The following is an 18,296-nucleotide window of genomic DNA, read 5'->3' as shown; positions in this document are numbered from 1 at the left end:
GTTTCATTTTGTTTTGGCTTCAGGTTCAGGGCTGGGGTTTTTTTTTTTTTTTAGAAGTCAGTTTTTCTTGTTATTGTGCTTTATTTTCTCCCATGATTCATCTAACTCCAGGGCATTTATTGAAATCCTTGATACAAAATTCAAGGGAAATGAATCTCACTTTAAACTTCCCAAGGACAGCTACATCACCCATTAAAATCTCCTGCAGTTTTCTGCAGCTCTTCCCATTCCAGACTAACAGACGAGCTGCATTTCTGGCCCAGGCAGCTGTGATTTATCACACATCTCCCATCAGACCAGCCATTGCTTTAATTCATAGTTTTCCAGTGGAAAAAAATAAAAGCTTTTCTCTTTAGCAGGACTGCAAAAAAAAAAAAATAAAAAAATAATGTAGCAGCAGCAGCAACACCCAGCTCTGAGTTTTACAAGCAGTTAAACACATCCACACTGTAAATCAAAGGGCTGAGGCAGATGGCAGAGTCAGTGAGACTCAGAGCTCGTCCATTAAACACCTTTCCCAGTTCTGAGTTATTAAATTGCTGTTTTCCTGACTCAGAGTATAGTTCATTTTCTTATAGATGGCTGGATGGAAAACATCTTGTGACACAACCAGAAGCCCAAGGAGTCTAAGAGAGGACAGGTCCTTCTTGGCCTCAAAGAAAGCATAAACATCTCAAAGTAGTGTTGTCCATCCATTAAATAAATGTAATCATTTTGAGGCAAGCAAAATGTACAAAACCATTCCCGTCCTGCTTTTCAGGAGAAATAATTGCTCTCTATATACCCAGCTCTAGTATTTATTTGGCTCTCTTGGCACTGCAAAACTCACAGTGGAACATTAATTGAATAAAAAAAGGAAATTATTGCAATAACACTTGGAAAGTTCGGGAGAATTCAGTTTGACTTTAGCACTAAAGATGACTCAGAAAGGACAGTGTGTGTACACACAACAGTTTGGGTATGCAGCACCCCAAAGGGGTCGGGAGCTTTAGGGTTTCACTGCCAGGAAAGGCTGAAAGCAGCATTTGAGATCCACTCCTTTGAAGAAAATTCTGCAGAAACTGAATTTCCTTAAAACCCAACCAGAGAGATGGGTTTCTTCCTGTTATCTCTCTGTCTAGTGCTATTTGGTGAGATGAGAAACACATTCAGAAAAGATATCAAGCCATTTCGGGGGGGGGGGGGGGGGGAGAATAAGAAAAAAAGAGCTTTCTTAGGAAACACTCCAAATTATGGGCTGCTAATGCTTTGAGAGCGAGGCAGTCTCAAGGATATTAAACTCTAAGATATTAAAATATTGCAACAGCAGCTACACTTTCAGGAAATGGTTTCTCTCGGTATTTGAATTGCAAAGAGGATCTATTTCCCATTACAGAGCGTTTAACGCGGAGCCCCGCCGAGCTCTCAGCCCGGGAGCTCAGCAAATCCCCGGGACGTGCTGGGACTCTGCCGGGGAAGGATGCAGGTGAGTGATGCCCCTCCTTGGCAGTGCCCTCTTCCTTTACACGGGAGCTGTGCGAGCTGTTAACGCCGGGAACAACCACCACGCTCAGCTTCCTCAGAAATTCCTGCTTTCCTGTCTTAGCAGTGGGTCATTCCGTGTTTTCCCTGCCAAACCCTACAGCTGTGCAGAGGCAGCGGGAATCTTGGAGCTCGGAGGGTACCCGGCGTTCCAGGGCCATCCCTGGCAGAGCATCCCGGGAGGAGCATCCCGGGAGTAGCATCCCGGGAGCAGCATCCCTGGCAGAGCATCCCGGGAGGAGCATCCCTGGCAGAGCATCCCGGGAGGAGCATCCCCGGCGCTCACCTGGCAGTGCGTGCGCAGGGCAGGGCAGGGCAGCCGGGCGGGGAAGGGCTCGTTGCCCCCGCGAGTCCCCGGCGGTGGGAGCCGCTCCCTCCTGTCCCCGCGGCCCCTCGGAGCCCCCCCGGGACCCGGCGCTGTCCCGCTCCCGGTGCTGGAGCCGGTCCCGCGTTCCCGGCGCTGGAGCCGCCCGTCCCCGCCCGCGGGAGCCGGAGGGATCCGGGGGAGGAAACTTGGCCCCCTCCCCTCCCTTCCCCTCCTCTCCCCTCCCTCCCAGCATCAGGCGAGGCAGAGAGGGAAGCGCTGCGGGAATTTCGCACCCCGCGGGCAGCCGAGGGAGCTGGAGGGGGAACAGGTTGTTGGGATCGCGCCGCGGGAGGAAAAGGGGCGGCTCTGAGCGCCGGCTCAGCCAGGTCTGGGCTCCGGGAGATGGAGACCGAGCTGCTGCTGTTCCAGCCGGCGATGCGCTGAGCGAGATGGACAGCGGGTCCCTGCCGAGATCGCCTCTTCCCGGGAAGCTGAGCCGCTTCCCGAGCTCCTGAAGTTCCAGCAGTCGCCAGCTCAGCCTGGGGTTACACAAGTTCCACCTGCACCGGTCCCGGCTGGCGGGGATCAGGCAGGTGATTCTTTCTCTTTTTTTTGCTCCTCTGCTCGTGCGTGGACGCCGAGCGCCAAAAAGTCTGCTCGGAGGCCCTGGAGAGCTTGGGGAAAGCCACGGTGGAGAGTTGTGGCGTTTTGGATATATTTGGCACGAAGTGCTCACACCTCTGCTCGAGGGATTCGTATGGCTTGAAGGTAAGAGATACCTGACGATGCTTTTCCTCAAGAAATACAAATGTTGTGAATAAGGGAATACAGAGAGTGTATTCACAGGGCTGCTGTGATCACCACTGCCTAGAGATGTAAATAAAGACAGGAGGAAAAGGAAAATATTTGTCATTGTACCAAAAGACCCATTAAGCTGTTCTCTTCTCCAACAGAATAGGTGAAAGCGAGTTTTCAAATTGAAAAAAGTCAGGCTGCCTCATTTCTTCATCTAAACCACTCACTGCAAGCCCATAAACAGTTGTTATTGTATGCTAAAGAGGCATTTAGAGTTGCTAAGAAGCTGGGTTCATTTTTAGAAGTTTGATGCTTAACACTGCTCTCACACAGACACAATGGAAGGAGAGTGACAGGCAGGGCTGTAGGAGGAGGATGTGTAGAGAGGATATAATGTAGGTACATTCCCTTTCCCCGGGGAAGAAGACTGTTCAGTCAAACTGTTTGAGGGAAAACACTCCTTTTTCTCGTAAGACATTCAATTTTTCACACACGGTAAAGGAAAACTCCTGTCCCTTCAGATTTCCTTCTCAGTTCCACCCCTGAACAACCCTTCCTGCCGAAGGGGGGGAGATCTGTCACCTTTTCCCAAAGAAGCCCTGGAAGGAACCCTTTCAGAAATATTCTCTGAATGTTGCAAGCAGATTTTGTGCAGGGTTTACAGTCACCTTTGTGGCACGAGGGACACCTGAACCCTTCCTGTTTGTATATCAGTATTTTTTTTCCATTGCCCTCCAGTTCTAAGTTTCACCCAGCTTTTTGAAAGCAGTGAAAAGCAGGGCTTTAGGGCAGGGAATCAGGCACTAGGGTGGCACTGGGCCCTAATCAGTGCTGGAGGGTTTTTGGTCCAGGTTGTTGTCTGTGGGTTGTCTCTGCACAGATAACACATCCTCACTTCATTCCCAAGTCTCTCTCTCACTTTCCCACATGCAAAACGTGGAGCCCCAGAGCTCCCAGGAACACGAATCCCTGCTCTTCCAGTAGAGCTCACAGGAAAAATGAAAGATAACTCGGTTGTTTCATAACTAACCAGCCACAAGATTACAATATAACTGGTCAAAGGGATTACAATTCACCTCTGAGTAGCGTGGGTTGGATTTCCTGCGTGTTCCCTGTTCCATGGGATTGCTGTTCTCGGAACACACAGTGGTGTCAGGGATTCACAATCCTGTGCTTGTGGGGTTTTATCTCTGTCAAAATAAAAGTCCATTAATTGCTTGTAGCAATCTAGGAAAAAACCAACCTCTTGACAATACTTCTGGCTCCATCAAATAAGTGTACAGAGCGCTGTACTTGTTATTTTTTCCCCCACTGAACTTCTTTTCCACGCTGAGGAAATTCTGTGACATTCAAGCCTTTCTTCTTTACTTCTGAACAGAGTTTTTGTAAAAGCACTTTCCACTGATTTGTGCACCATGGGGTCATCTTTTCCTTGCATGGAGGGTGTATGGCATGACAGGGAAATATGCTGGGGAAAGAAGTGCAGGCTTCAAATCTCCTGGGGCTGTTTGAGCTCACGAAGGTGTGAGTTTGGGGCCTGCCCTCCCCTTTAATGTTTCTGGAAACAGCTCCAGAGCAGGTGTGTGCCATGGGTTAAGTGAGTTGCCTTGCACAATGTGCCACCTTGCAGGAAACACCCCCCAGAAGCATTTGTTTCCTGCAGGTACATGTGTGTAAATCCAGTGTGTCAATCTGCCCTGGTTTTATCTGTGTGTGTGGCTTCCCTGGGCACACAGGCACCGAGGTGGCAGGTGAATGAGGAGGAGGTTCAGGCTGGCACTCTGTAAAAGTGCATGTTTCAGACTTCAGAGAGAAGCTGGTGAGCCCTCAGGAGCCTGTGAACGCTCAGTGTGGGGCGTGCTGCAGGTGCCATGGGTTGTACCCACACCCAGGCAGCCTCTCCCTGGGACATTTTGCTTCTGTGCCACTCTCACCCTCTGGATTTGGGTGAGATGAGTGGTCACACAGTGTCCCTCCCTCGTGCCCACCCTGGCACTGCTGCACTGAGGGGTTCCATCCCCCCCAGCCTGCCGTGCCAAGGTGATTTCTCGTGCCCTGCTCCCCGAGGGGAGGCACAGCTGGGCACCCCTGGCTCTGCAGCCCTGCCTGTGTGCAGGGGCTCACAGATTGCACTCCAACCTCCTCCAGCTTGGCTGGAGTGTGAGACACCTGCCTGGCAGAAATACTCAGCTTTTCCTCTAATGGCACTTCATTGCTGGTTCAGTGTGTTCCCCCCACCCTCCCTCGGGCTGTGCCACCGTCAGCAAAGGCTCCAGGCACTGGGCAGGGGGAACACAGGTTACAAACCTGCTGGGAAATGCAGCTGGAACACAACAGCCCCCGGCTGAAGGGTCTGCACAGACCAGTGAGGACCTGTGACTAAGCTATTCCCCCTCAATGACTCAGGTTTAGCACAAAAAGCACGATTCCCTGGGTGTTCTTCTCCTAAAATCCATCCTTTGTGTTAAATCAGAAAATCTCCACCCTCTCATCCTCTGTTTCACTAAAACTTTGGAATTCAAAACCAAGCTTATAGAATCACAGAGTATCCTGAGCTGGAAGGGACCCACAAGGATCATCCAGTCCAACCCCTGGCCCTGCACAGACACCCCAACAATCCCACCCTGTCCCTCAGAGCGTTGTCCAAACCCTCCTGGAGCTCTGGCAGCCTTGGGGCTGTGCCCACTGCCCTGGGGAGCCTGGGCAGTGCCCAACCAGCCTCTGGGGGAAGAACCTTTCCCTGAGATCCAACCTGACCCTCCCTGACACTGCTCCAGCCATTCCCTGGGTCCTGTCCCTGGTCACGGAGAGCAGAGATTGGAAGTTTTAATCCCCTGGCACAGATAAAGCTCTGCCCTGTGTCACAACCACTTCACCCTGGGACTGTAAAACCCTCCCTGGCCAGGTATGGACTCACTCACCCCAGGCTCTGTCACCCTTGGAATGAGAAATACATGGGATTGTTCTCTCAGCATTTGGATGGAAACAAAAACCAAGCTTCCTCCAGAAGAAAGCAGGATTCCACATTACTTGGAAAAACTTTGGGCACTTCTTTCCACCGTGTGAAAGGAGCCATGGAATGAGCTCCTAAGCCCTGAGTTCTGTCTCTGCAGAGCATTTGCTCACTTGTCTTTAGCACCCCTGTGCTGGACATACCCTTTTACTCACCAGCAATATTCTAGAACAAACATTACACACAAAATCCCTGAAACAACAACAAGAAAACCCTTTGAAAAGTACTTATCTCCAAATGCACAAGGTTTTGTAGCTCTTCAGATGTGAGCAAGATGGATTTGGCTCAGGCCCCTTAAATCCTTTCATCATAACTCGTTTGCAGTTTCTCCCTCTGGGCACAAATTCCCTGGGAACACTGAGGGAATCTGGAGCTGAGTGTTGGCTTTCCCACATGCCCAGAGCTGAGATCCCAGTGCCAGCAGATGCAGGACAGGGAGTATGTCCACATTCAGCTGTAAAGCTTCTGGCCACAGGATGGCTGGATGCAAAACGTTCCCCAAGTGACCCAGGGACAAGGAGACAGTGGGGAATTTCAATTCCCAGGGAAGGAATTCCAGTGATGGTTAATAAATGCATAGAACCACCCTGGCACAGTGAACAGTTGGATGATGGGAGGTTATTTTCAAGAATATCATCCATATTGCTCCATTTTTACACTCTTGCCCAGGCAGTGGCTCTTGGACACTGGTGGATAAAAGGCACCAGACTGGTGGGACTTTGCCTGACCCCTCAGGGTTAGTCCTTAAAGGCTACAGGGGAACATACAGTGGGATCAATGTTAAAATGTGCTAAGGTCTGGAATACAGGGAGGAAAGACTTGTCTGGGATCAAACTTCACTGTATTTAACAACCAAAAACTTCCAGTAACTCTGTTTGCTTTGGCCAACTCCTGGGGAGCAGAGACTGCTCTGTTTGTGCCAGGGCACTGCTAAAAGGCTCTTTGGGAAAGGGGGAGGCAATTGTTTAAGTCCTGTCAGATGCATCATCCCTTGTGCTGTTACAAAACCAGCCTATATTCAATCTGAAATGATTGCTAATAACTATTAACTCCTCTACCAATTGTTCCACTTCAATCATGTTTTCTCTTGCTGTCCTTCACCTGGATATTTTTAGCATTATAATTTATTTTCTTTTTAAGATGTGACTATGTGTTCAGTTGCTGCTTCTCTGTACATCCCTCCCAATTATCCTGGTGGGTATTTTTCTCTCAACCCCCCAGAACGGGTTTATTTCTGGTTTACTCTTCCCTGTTGGTTTCCATGTGGTTATGTGGGAGGCTGCACTTTCTTTATCAAAGCAGAGAGCCATGATTAGTCCATTCAGAAAATGTAAATGCAGCCTTATGTGTTCTGTGGAGCTGGAGAAAGAGAGACTGTGAGGAGCAATAAATCTGGCACTAATGGCACACAGCACTGAGCCCTGCAGGTTGGCCTGGCTGAGCTCAGTGATGGCCACACTTCACATTTCTAGTGGAGCTAAATAAACACTCAGAGCCCTGTGCTGCTGCCTGGGAGAGCTGATCCCAGTGCCAGGCAGTCCTGCTGAACTCAGGGAAATCTCTGCCATTCATTTGGGTTGGTGGCTCCTTTCTCCACGTGTTCCATCATTTATCCCAAATTTCAGGCTCTGTACCCTCAGCTGTTCCTGCCTGAGACGTCCCAGGATCTGCAAGCACTTACTAGTTGATAAATACATATATTTGATTTTGCTCCCTGCTTCAGGTTGCCAACTGCTAACGCTGGGGATGGATCAGCAAAATCAACACTATTGAGGATGCTCTGTGCAATCTGCAGCTTTAGAGACAAATGAACTCTTCACCAGCAGCTCAGGTTTTTCAATCATCTCCCCTCAATGCTGCAGCTGAGACACTGGATCAGACAACTCGGAGCTATTACCTAAAATATAGCACCTTGCAAATTACTCGTCTAAGCTGAATCCTATTTTGATGTCTCAGGCAATCTGGAGCTTCAGCAAATTAGGATTCTGTTTGCAGCAGGCCCTCCCTGACCCCCAGCACCTCTGTGCCTGCACATTTCAGACTTTTGCATATTTGTATGGCAGTCAAGAAAAAATGTGATTACCTATGGGATTACTGAGGCCTGGAGTTGGATTTCCAACCTTTTAATCTGTTTTCTCTGGTGACCACGCCAGGGAAGAACCCCTTTGAGTTACAGCCTTATCTGTGTGCTTGGGAACCCAGTTCAGAGGGGACAGGACACCCCCAGGCAGCCTGGTGGCCTTGAGACACTTACACTCAGATTTAGGAGGTGAATTTTAGTCACTCACGTTTGAAAAGCTACAATTTATTCCTTTGACAAGCATTAAAAATAGAGACAACACCCATCCTCTCCCCCTCACATAAATATATCATTGAACAGAAGGAATCACCCATGTCCCAGTGCATGAGTCACTCCTCGCCCCCAGGAGGTTATGGACACTCTACAAATATGACTAGGAAAATAGTAGTTATAGTAACTACTACAGGAATACTCCAGCCCACCATGACTGGATGGTCTGGACATGTGCAAGCTCCTTATTTGCACTTTGTGAGTGGCAAAGGGGCTGTAAGAATTAGGGGGGTTTCATTATCCTGCCAACCAGGGACTCAAAAAGTCAAGGTAAGAATCCCCATGTGAGGAGAGCCCTAAATATCCTTATTATTGGGTTATTTTCATTTGTAAGGCAGGTGTCCCAAGCTGGTTGTGATGCAGGGCTGGGCACTCCAGGCCTCTGCCAGGATAACCTGTCCTGGCCCTGCCTGTCCCTCTGTCCTGGAGGAGGCTGTGCCCCTGTGCCCAGGGTTTGGGTTAAGGGCATGGGGAGGAACCAGTGAGGGCTCTGCAGGACACGGTGGCACTCTGGGAACCCCAATGCCATATTCTGGTCCCCCCCATCCCAGTGTTGGTCCTGCAGGGCTGGAGGAGCCAGGGCTGGCTGAAAACTCCAGAACTATCCCCACTGCCAGTCAAACCAGATCAGTATTTTCCAGAAAGCAGCTGCTCTTCTCGCACATTTTCTTTCCTTCTCCCCCTCCTCGACCCAAATTCAATGATCTCTTTGCTAACACATTTTGTTCAGCTGCAAACACTCTGGGCCCAGAGCTGCTGACAGAGGTTAATGTTCCCAGACAGGAGATCGTTTCTGTCACAGGCATTTTACCATCCCCTCCTTCCACACCACTGGCCAGTCCAAACATTCCTTCTAGAGTACAGACGTGCATTTCCTTTGGAAGGTGTTTTACTAATGAAAGGAGAAATCCATGTGCAATTATTCATTATGTAGGAGGATGTTTGTCTACATCTGATGTTGCAGTTGCCTTTGTCATCCTTTCCAAGTGTTATTTTTATTTATCTAGAGATTTTTTTTTTTCCCCTCTCAGTGTGAAGGAAGAATCAATTAGGAAATTACAACCCCAAGAGCAAATGACAGGAAAGGATAATATTAAAGTTAAGATTCTCTGGGGCTGCATTCTGCAGTTCAGTTTATCACTGAATTTCTGGTTAAGGAGGCCTCACAGTCACACCCACAAAACCTCAGAGTAAGAGACATGGTAGAGACAATAAACATGAAAAAAAAGATTAAAAAAAAACAGGCAAAGAAACAATAAAGCAAAGCAATTACTAAATCTGTGCAGGAGATAGTTCAATAACTTGCACTTGTCCATCAGCATTCACTGTTCCCACAAAGACATCATTCCAAGGCCTTAATGCGTAGATGTGACAACACAGTGACCACTAAGAGTGTGTCTGATTTCTGCTGGGAGTGAAAAATCAAAGTTCCAGGCAGCAACAGCAGGCCCTGATTACAGAACAAATCACATCTCTTACAGACAGTGATTTGGTTTCTTTTTCCTGCAGAGAGGCACAGGCTCGAGGAGGGACCTGTGCCTGCGGGGTGAGCACGTAAAGGAGAACATTTATTGTTATTATCTGTGCCTGCAGGAGGCTTTTCTCGGACTTCTGTGCTTGTTTCACCTTTAGCAAGTCAGGCACCCGTGTCCAGATCCTGCACACTTTGCTTTTGGTCTCCTGCACCCCCTGATTGATGTTGCTGATGAATTAAACAGCCCCTGAAGACAGCGCTGGGGTCAGTCCTGCCTCAGCTTCCACAGCACCCTAATTAAAAACATTAGTGCTCCTTGCTTCACCTGACAGAGGATCCGGTGCCTGCCGCCCGGGGGAATATTCATGGCTTTGTGGAGCCCCGGTGCTGACTCTGGGCTGGGACCGCTCGGCTTTCAGGGAGCGGAGCCCTCCCGGGGCCGGCTGGGACTGCAAACGACTTTATTTTGTACACAAAGGAGCTTTGTGTACAAACTTTGTGTGCAAACACTGCCCAGCAGGCTGGGGCTCGTGCTGACAGTGTAAAAGTCAAGCAAAGCTCTGGAGGGAGCTGAGTGTGTGCCCTGATCCCAGGGCAGGACAGAAATCCCTCCCATCCTTCCAAACCTGGAACATCTGGGCATTGAATCCCTTTTCCCTGGCTGGGGGTTTGTCAGTGATGCTACCAACAAATCATGTGGAGTGTAAGGGGACCAGAGATGTCCCCTTTTTTGAGGTTTCTTTGGGCAGAATCAGCCCAAAGACATCGATCTGGCAGCAGGCTGGAGACCCGGGAGCCCGCTCTGCTCCTGGGCTGCGATCCACACATGTGCTGGAGTTAGACCACAGAATGCTAATGAGTGAATTTTAATGAAGGCCTGTGGGAGAAGTTCAGCTTAGTGCCTTCTGAAAACAAGCAGGACAGATAAAACCTTAAGGCACTTTCCTAATGTCTGAGCTCAGGGATGGGCAAAACAGCCCCGAAATCTCCTGGAGGATGAGCGGTACCACATGGGATGGAAGTGAAACCCTCAGGTTTCACTGAACATGGGAGGACTTAAAACGTAGTTTAAGACCCCTCTGCTCTTAGGGAGTTTGGCTGGCACCAGCCAAACAGCTCCAAAGGCCAGGCAGAGAAAAATATATCCCTAAATGCACAGACAAAACCACAGCGTGACCACATGAAAGCAGGATAAAACCCCTGAAACCACTCAGCTGGTGAAGGGTTCCAGAAGGAACAACCAGAACCAGGTGGCCAGTATAGAAAGTTGATGAGCTTCAACTTATAAAAGCAAGTGAGAACGCTCAGTTCTTTGGACATTTGCAAATCCTGCCCTCAAACGCTGGCAGGAGGAAGGGCAGCTCCTCTTCCTCCCCTCTGCCTCCATCAGGGGCACAGCAGGGCACGGCTGGGGAGCTGTGGGAGTGCTGGGAGCACGGGATCTCTGGGGCAGGAGCAGGGGGAACACTTGACTCCTGTGATCCCAGGGAGGGCTGTGCTGGTGAGTCAGGCAGGGCTGGGGTTCTGTGATCCCAGATGACACCCCGTGTCACTTTGCATCTCTCATCAGCTCAGACAAAAGGCTGGGGGGAAGACATGCCTGGCTCCTTCCGAGTCTGCTTCCCTGCTGGATGTTCCAAGGGGGGTGACTGCCTTCTCCAGGGAAAAAGGGGGGTGAGCCAGGAGTCACAGCACCAGCACCACGGGGTGGGGGGGACATGCATTCCAGCCTCTGGAATGTGAATGACAGCAGGAAATGGGTCCTGTTGGGGGTTCCAATAGCTCCCTGCAAGCTCACTCTCTGTAAAGTTAAAATCTCCCTAAAAATAATATTAAAAATTGGTTCTCTGGCATTCCCAGGCGAGTTTATCTGAAATATTGCACCTGGCTCTTGCTCTCTCTCATGTCTGCTGGAACATATATGCTGCCTGTGCTATGCCAGCCGAGGGCCAAATCCATGGGAAATCATGGCAGAACTCCCACTGGGGAGAACATCATGCCCAGGAGCAACAGCTCTTCCAAGAACACGAGCCTTTGGATCAAAACAGGCAACAGTAAATAAGGTTTCCTGCAGAGGGAATTTGTGCCTCCATGGGTGTGGTAAATGGGACAGAGAGGGGACGTGATGATGGAGCAGCATGGGAATGGAAAGACAGACCAGGAAGGAACCACATATTGCAGATGGAAAAGGCAGTGGAGTGTTCTGTGTGTCTGGGAGCCTCCAAGAAGGTCAGAGCAAGGAGCTCAGGCAAGCACTTGTCCTGGAATGGCCACAGGGCAGAGCAGGGACTCTCCAAGTCCTTTCCAGCACTGTGCCCACGACAGCAGATGCTGATTTCCAGGAGCTGCTGATCCAGCACAATTCCTGCCTGGCTGAGCACCCAGTCTGGGGGAGGAGATGTGACAGGACAGGGCCAGAGCTGGAGGTGCCTTGCACAGCTCCCATCCCGCTGGCAGGGGTGGCAGAGGTGGCTGTGGGAAGCCAGGATTTGAGCTGAGTGGTTGAGCTGATTTAGGTCAGGGATTAAATGATTAAAGATGGTCAGGATCTGAAATTTGAGGAGCACGGAGCCTCCTCTGGGGCTGCAGCCTGGATCTCAGCCCCTCGCCTCGGGGGACAGGGCAGTCATTCATTTAATTCATTTAATTCATTTCATTCATTTAATTCATTTCATGCTTTCCTGAAGTTTTAGATGCAGGGCAGTGGCAGTGGGAGCAAGGGGGGTCACGTGGGTGCTGTGCTGGTTCAAGGGCACTTCATGGCAAACATCAGTCCTGGGTGGTTTGGGGCAAACTCCTCCAAATTGGAGGGAGAGGGGGAAGGGAAAGGGGAAAGAGAACCCTGCTCTGGAACTCAGCTCTTTTGGCAAACATTCTTGCAAACAAGCTCAGGGGTAGGAGTGGCAGTGAAAAGAGCAGATGTTCACTGAGTGTTGGATGGCAGAAGGGGAGGGCAAATATTTGATCGCTTCAATCTGAATTATTATTATTTACTTTTAATAAAGTGTGGCTGAAGGACTCAGAGCTAAAGTATCCTTGTACTGGGTGCTGCATAAACACGGGAAGCCTCAATGGAGGGGGGCAAAAAGGTTCATTCAACTCAGGAATTAACACAATCCATTTCTGCAATTAAATTGTTGCACACCTCAAATGCCAAGAACCAAAACGTACAGTGAACATTAAACAGATAAAACCAAATACTAAAAAAAAAAATAAAAAAATAAATCCTTAAACATTTGTCACACTTTAACCAGTACTTGAAAGTAAATATTTTGCTCAAATTTCAGCCAGTTCTGTACATAACTAAGGGGGAGGGGAAGTGAAGAGATTCATCGTTTTCAATTGCTCAAAAATCATAAATTATCTCTGCGACTGATTAAAGATTATTTGCAGGCACTGGTGGATGATCTCAAGCACAGAACAAATTCTAAGGGAATATAGATCACCAGTATTCACAAAGCTGGGAATTTATTAGATTAATCAGAGGCTCAGGGCTTAGTCATGGAGATTTGGCATTAGGATACAGATAAAAAAATTAAGAAAACAAATGGCATCTGTACAGAACAGGATGTTGGGTCTGTAGTAATGCAATATTTAATAAGAACCAATATCTTCTGGGCAGAAGAGCTGGCTCTGACAGTGACCATCCATATGTGAGAACACAGGGAAGAAATCAATTCTTCCCCCTTAACCACTGAATATCAAGATGTGTCCAATATTTCTGGCTGGGTGTCCAAAGTGGAAGGCACACACAGTCAGAAGTGATTTAAAAACCCCTTTTCTGCCCATCCTTTCCCGTGGGCTGTGCCTGGAGCAGCTCCAGCAGCAGAACTCCTCCTCTGCCAGACATTGTGAGGATTCAAGCCTGCCCTGTACACACAAACCCTTCAGGAGTAAGAGGGACCCGTGGCTAAAGACCCAAAAATTCATCCAGTTCCACCCCCTTCCATACACCAGGCAGCTCCAACCTGGCCTCAGGCACTTCCAGGGATGGGGCAGCCACAACAAACTATTCTGTACTTTTCAGGTTTTTTTCTCATTCTGCCTTGAGATGTTTTAGCAGGTTTGAAATCCTGATAGAGCCTAAAAAAGCTCATTTATCAAACAAACAAACCAACCAAACAAACAACAATGAACCAACCCACTACAACCCTGCCATGCCAAAGTTACTGGTTTTGACTGTTGAACATTTTGGAATGAGGAAATGCTAAAACTGGAGAATTCCAAGTAATTTCTGATAAATCTGATGGTGAGCAAAGGCAAGGCTTCTTTAAAAACCAAATCTGCTTTTTATTAGCAGAAAGTCAAGGTAAAGCAAATTAAAGCCATATTTCTCCATCTCTAGGGAAGATACCACTGAGTTCTTCCCTTCCATGAGGGCTTGCAAAGAAAGCTGGCAAGCCTTGACTGGAGGGTGAGATTTTCAGAGGATGTGAAAGCAGGAGGGAGTTAATTCCCAGAGAAATCCAGCCTTGGAACATCCTTCTCCGAATGGTCCAGCCTGGATTTCAGTGGGGAGGGCAGCAGCACACTCTGCTCCCTCTGTGCCACTCGTGCTGTTCCACAGCAGTGCTGGGAACGTTCTGGTCCTCCCCAGGGACGATGGACAACTGCTCTGGGAACAGGGAGAACTTCCTCCCTTTCCTCCCTGCGGCGCGAATTCGAGCTCAGGCAGAAATCCTCGGTATCACAGGGAGAGAGGGATGATAAAGCACCAACAGCAGGTGGGGAACTGAGAAATCTTGGAGTCAAAAGCCTGAGAGCATCTGTGTTAAACTTGGGGCTCAACCTTGCAGCTCTGGGGTCACAGGGCAACAAAATCATCCTGTCACCCCTTCCCAGAGCCAGGAAACCCCTCTGACCCCAGGGACGGGAGCTCAGGAGTGTCCCTGCACCCCCTGTCCCTGTGCTGCTCTGGGGAAGGGGGTGAATCACATCCCAGAGTCAGCGCAGGGAGCTCTGAATGAGGCCATTACAGAGCAGGAAAGTGCTGTGAGCAGAAAATATTGTGGCATCTGCAAGAGCAGCTCAAGTGGGTGACTCAGAGGGGTGGCAGGGGTGTGTTACCCACAGAGCCCCTGCTAACAGCTCTGCTGAGCATGAACAGGAGGAAATGCTGGCTTTGTAATATGCTCTGGGGGGACATGAGAACACTCCCCAGTTACAAGATCCAATGAGATATTGTGCAAGAGCCAGGGAAGTGCAGGAATGTTTCTGAATCAGAAGGGAGCAATAAACTGTGGTTAATATGACTTGCACTTGGATAGCAAAGGATCTGGAGAATGGGAGCCAGGAGGAAGGCAGGAGAGGAGGAAGCTTTTCAAGAGGCTCTTGGAAGGAGCTGATGGGCAGAGCTGTTGGATTGGACAAGAAGGTTGCAGTGTTGAAATGAGAATTCAGCCCCCCCCAAACCTCACTGTGGTCAGGACTTTTGTCTCTAGTTCTGTCCCTCCGGGTGCAGAGGTGGCCAAACCTCCAGCTGCTGTAATCCCCTGGTTACCAGAGATTTCCCACTGACAGAACCCCAGGAGCCTGGAAAGCCAAGTTCTGCCTCCTGACAGCCACAGTGAGAGCTGGGAGCTGCCTCAGGTGTAATTAGTGCCAGGCCCTCGTCAGTCAGGGCTGTCACAGCCCTGCTCCATTTGCATGTACAGCTCAGTGCCTGGGGGAGTCGGGTTTATTTAAAGCCACCAGGACTGTGCTGGGTGGGTTCTGGATCAGCTGCTCCTGGAGAGTCAGAGGCCAGGGCAGGTGGGTGGGATTTTTCACCAGGTCAAGGCAGAATGTACACATTTCCCTAATCCCTGACCTTTCCTCCTCCTCCTTCCCCACATCTGCAGACACTGTGCCCTGTGCAGAACCAGAGGGGAAAAGGTTCTCACTCACTGCTGGCTGTTACACACCTTCCTTGCTCTCCAGGGAACCACAACCAGGAATTCACAGCCTGGATTAACAATTCCAGGCTTACATGCAAAAAAAAAAAAAAAAAAAAAAAGTAGTAAAACTACACCAGAAGGTGCTTTTCTTTGCACAAAACTCCTGAACAGGAAAACAAAACAGCTCCTCAAACACACTTTCCCCTTTTCCTTCTCTTCCACCTCCTCCCTGCTCCAAAAGGAGATGTTATTTCCCTCAATTGGAACGTCTCTGTTGCATTCTCAGAGGAGCCCAGTAAACAGCATCAAGAAGCATCTTCAGGACAGAAGGGATGTCAGTTTGACAGCTTTCCTATGGCCCATTGATTCCAAAATTTCAGAGGAAAATGACAGCACTGTGCTGTGCACATCTCACTTAGACACTGATTTCTGTGAAACAGAGAAGCCTTTGGAGAAAATCTGTCTCTGAGCCCCCTTCTCACACAGTCCTGGGCAGGGCTCAGGAACTGGTGGGTGCCTCTGGCTAGCAGCACTCAGCAGGAAATATCAATCTGGCAAGAACTGCAGGCAAAATCCCTTGGGAAAGGGAGGAAGAGTCTGTTGTGAGGCTGCTGTGGAAGCTCTGCCATCGGGGTGTTGGCACTGGTGGCTTTTGCTGCTCTTTCCCTGTTGGTGCACATCAAGTTCAGCCCCAAGCCAAGCAGTGTGACTGTGTCTGGAGCCCATAGGAAAGCTTGGCCTGTGAAAATTCACCCTGAACTCCAGATTTCATGTTAAATTTGTTATGTCTGGGGCAAAACCCGAGGGAATTCCGTGGTGTTTCATGCAGAAGCAAAGGCCAACTGCGTGTTTTGGCAGCCAGGGCCAGATTAGCTCTGAAAGGCCACAAATCCTTCCCAAACAGAAACCAGATGCTGCAGTGACACGAGTCACAGGGTGTGACACTCACTCAGGATCAGGCCTGGGAGTATTTCATGCCTGAGGGTGTTTGCAAGCAGAATAAAAACCAAAAGGGGTGTGACACCTTTGCTATTTCTGAGAGAAAAAAACCAACTGAATCAGGGCATCTCTGACCAGGCACAGAACCAAGAGCAGAGGCAGAGCCAGGCTGCTGCTCACACACAACTGAGCTGTGGGTAAGAGCTTCTGCTGCAGCTTTTCACCCTCCACTTCCCTGTCTCTGGATGAGAGAGCAAACTCTGCTTCTGGAATACACATTTCACGTGTATTTCTCTCGCCAGAGAGACAAACGGGTTTGTTGCTGCCAGTTGTGAACATCCCACGTTTGCCAGGGGGATCTCGGGCTTGTTTGCCACAAATGTAATCAGATGATCAATCAGGAGGAGCCAGGGAGAAATACCAGCATTGCAAACAAACATTTTCCAGTTCGCTCCCTGAAAAAGAGCAGGGAGTTGACAGCAGAGAAGGGAAAACCTCTGGCTCTGCACTGCCAGCCCCTCTCCTGGCTCCCTTCTCCCAGCAGCCAGGCAGCAGATTCCCTCCAGCTGCTGGAAAGCTGCTTCCCAGTCAGGCTGGGCTTGAACAGGGCCCCCGAGGGAGGTTGGTGTGAGGGGGATCAGCCCCGGGCACAGCCCTGGTGCCGGGGAGGGGGAGCAGCAGGGATGCTCCGGGGATGCAGGACGGGGATCTGCTGCCTTCCTGGCGGCTCACACGAGGCTGTGACCTTGCTGCTCTGTCCTGCCCTTGGCCCCTCAGCAAATCCATAGCTGGATTAGCTCAGCCACACTAAAACTCTGCGTGGACTCGGGGTGGGAATTAGAGTGGCTTTGCTGCAGTTAATTCACAGGGAACGGGCTGCATTTGGGACCCTGCCCAGGTCCCCACCCCGGGTCTGGGCTGAAGGGAACACTCAGGGACAGTGCAGAGCCAGGGGCTTTTGTACCTTGTCCCTGTATTTGTGAGCCCTTCCCCCGGCAATGCAGACACCTGGGCAAACGCAGGGGAAAGCACTTGCTTTTCTAGTCGGCTCTTTAAGTGCCTCTTTCTTCTCTGCTGAGGAACTGTCAGCACTAAAATGAAAAGTGCTCCTTAAAGCAGGACTGAGAGGCTCACCAGGTGCCCTAATGGCCACCAAAATGCTTCCAAATGATGCCAGTTCTGGAGAAAATAAGATTATTTTTAGGGCTGAAAACTCAAACTCTCAAAAGTTAGGAATTAACAGAGTTTCCCACCTAATTGTAGTTTGTACCATGAGGATGTGTGCTGCACACAGCCTTTAATTGCAGGATCACACATTTTTAGTTTCTAGGTCTTGGTGTTTTAATTTCCGTATTTCATGCAAAATATTTGAAAATTTTTGCCCGTTTCATTTCCCCAAATGAAAACTTTTTTCCCCTAAAAATAGAAACAACAAAACTCCTCATTTGTACGACGGTGATCTTTTAACTTTCCTCATGATGACCAGCCACATATAAAGACAGAAAGCACTGCTGTAAAAGCAGCCCTATAGAAAGAAGGAAAGAAAAATTCTTGCAGAAGCTGCAGAAGGAAACAAAGGGAATTTTTCATCACTTTACCCAGGGCTTTCTACACTCTCCCTAATGCAAATAAAGCAAATCCCCAATGGATGGACACAAGAGATGAGCTGTAAATGGTTCCTCCAACTCCACCACTGAGTTGTACCAGCCTGAGAAAGGGCTGGAACTGCTCTTCCCTCCCCCTTGGCTCCGGCCTTTCCTCCCTGGAGAATAATTTGGTTTGAGCTCTGCAGTCAGAGCTCAGGAGGAGCCAGGAGAGGCCCAAGGGGCTGACCCTGCACGTATCAAACCATCCCACTCCTTTCACACTTTCAAGATACTTTTTCCATCTCCCTGCCTTTTTTTTTTCCCCCCCATCCTGCATTTTCTGCATGTTTCTGCCTCCTCGAGATAGTTTTGCGTTATCAAAGGGCAACAGGAGAAGAGAAAAAACTGTTGCTGTATTTAGCATTGATTTTTCCC

At 49.4% G+C, this 18,296-nt stretch overlaps 1 protein-coding gene across 3 annotated transcripts in view; it reads left to right on the top strand.

The window, feature by feature from the left end:
• The first annotated feature begins 1,442 nt into the window (after positions 1-1,442).
• DRD2 (dopamine receptor D2) overlaps positions 1,443-18,296 on the top strand; it is a 29,049-nt gene continuing 12,195 nt past the window's right edge. For 2 of the 3 annotated variants that reach the window (XM_051812388.1, XM_051812386.1), the window contains exon 1: positions 2,124-2,596. The gene's annotated coding sequence lies outside the window, so the exon portion shown is untranslated. Of the gene's footprint in view, positions 1,466-2,123; positions 2,597-18,296 lie in introns of those variants that run through there. The other variant, XM_051812387.1, reaches the window with a different exon arrangement.

This window comes from Manacus candei, unplaced genomic scaffold (assembly GCF_025592945.1).
Source record: "Manacus candei isolate 608988 ecotype Guabito, Panama unplaced genomic scaffold, ASM2559294v1 h1tg000086l, whole genome shotgun sequence".
Taxonomy (NCBI): domain Eukaryota; kingdom Metazoa; phylum Chordata; class Aves; order Passeriformes; family Pipridae; genus Manacus; species Manacus candei.
The sequence above is the reverse complement of the archived record's forward strand: the minus strand, read 5'-3'. Positions and strand labels throughout refer to the sequence as shown.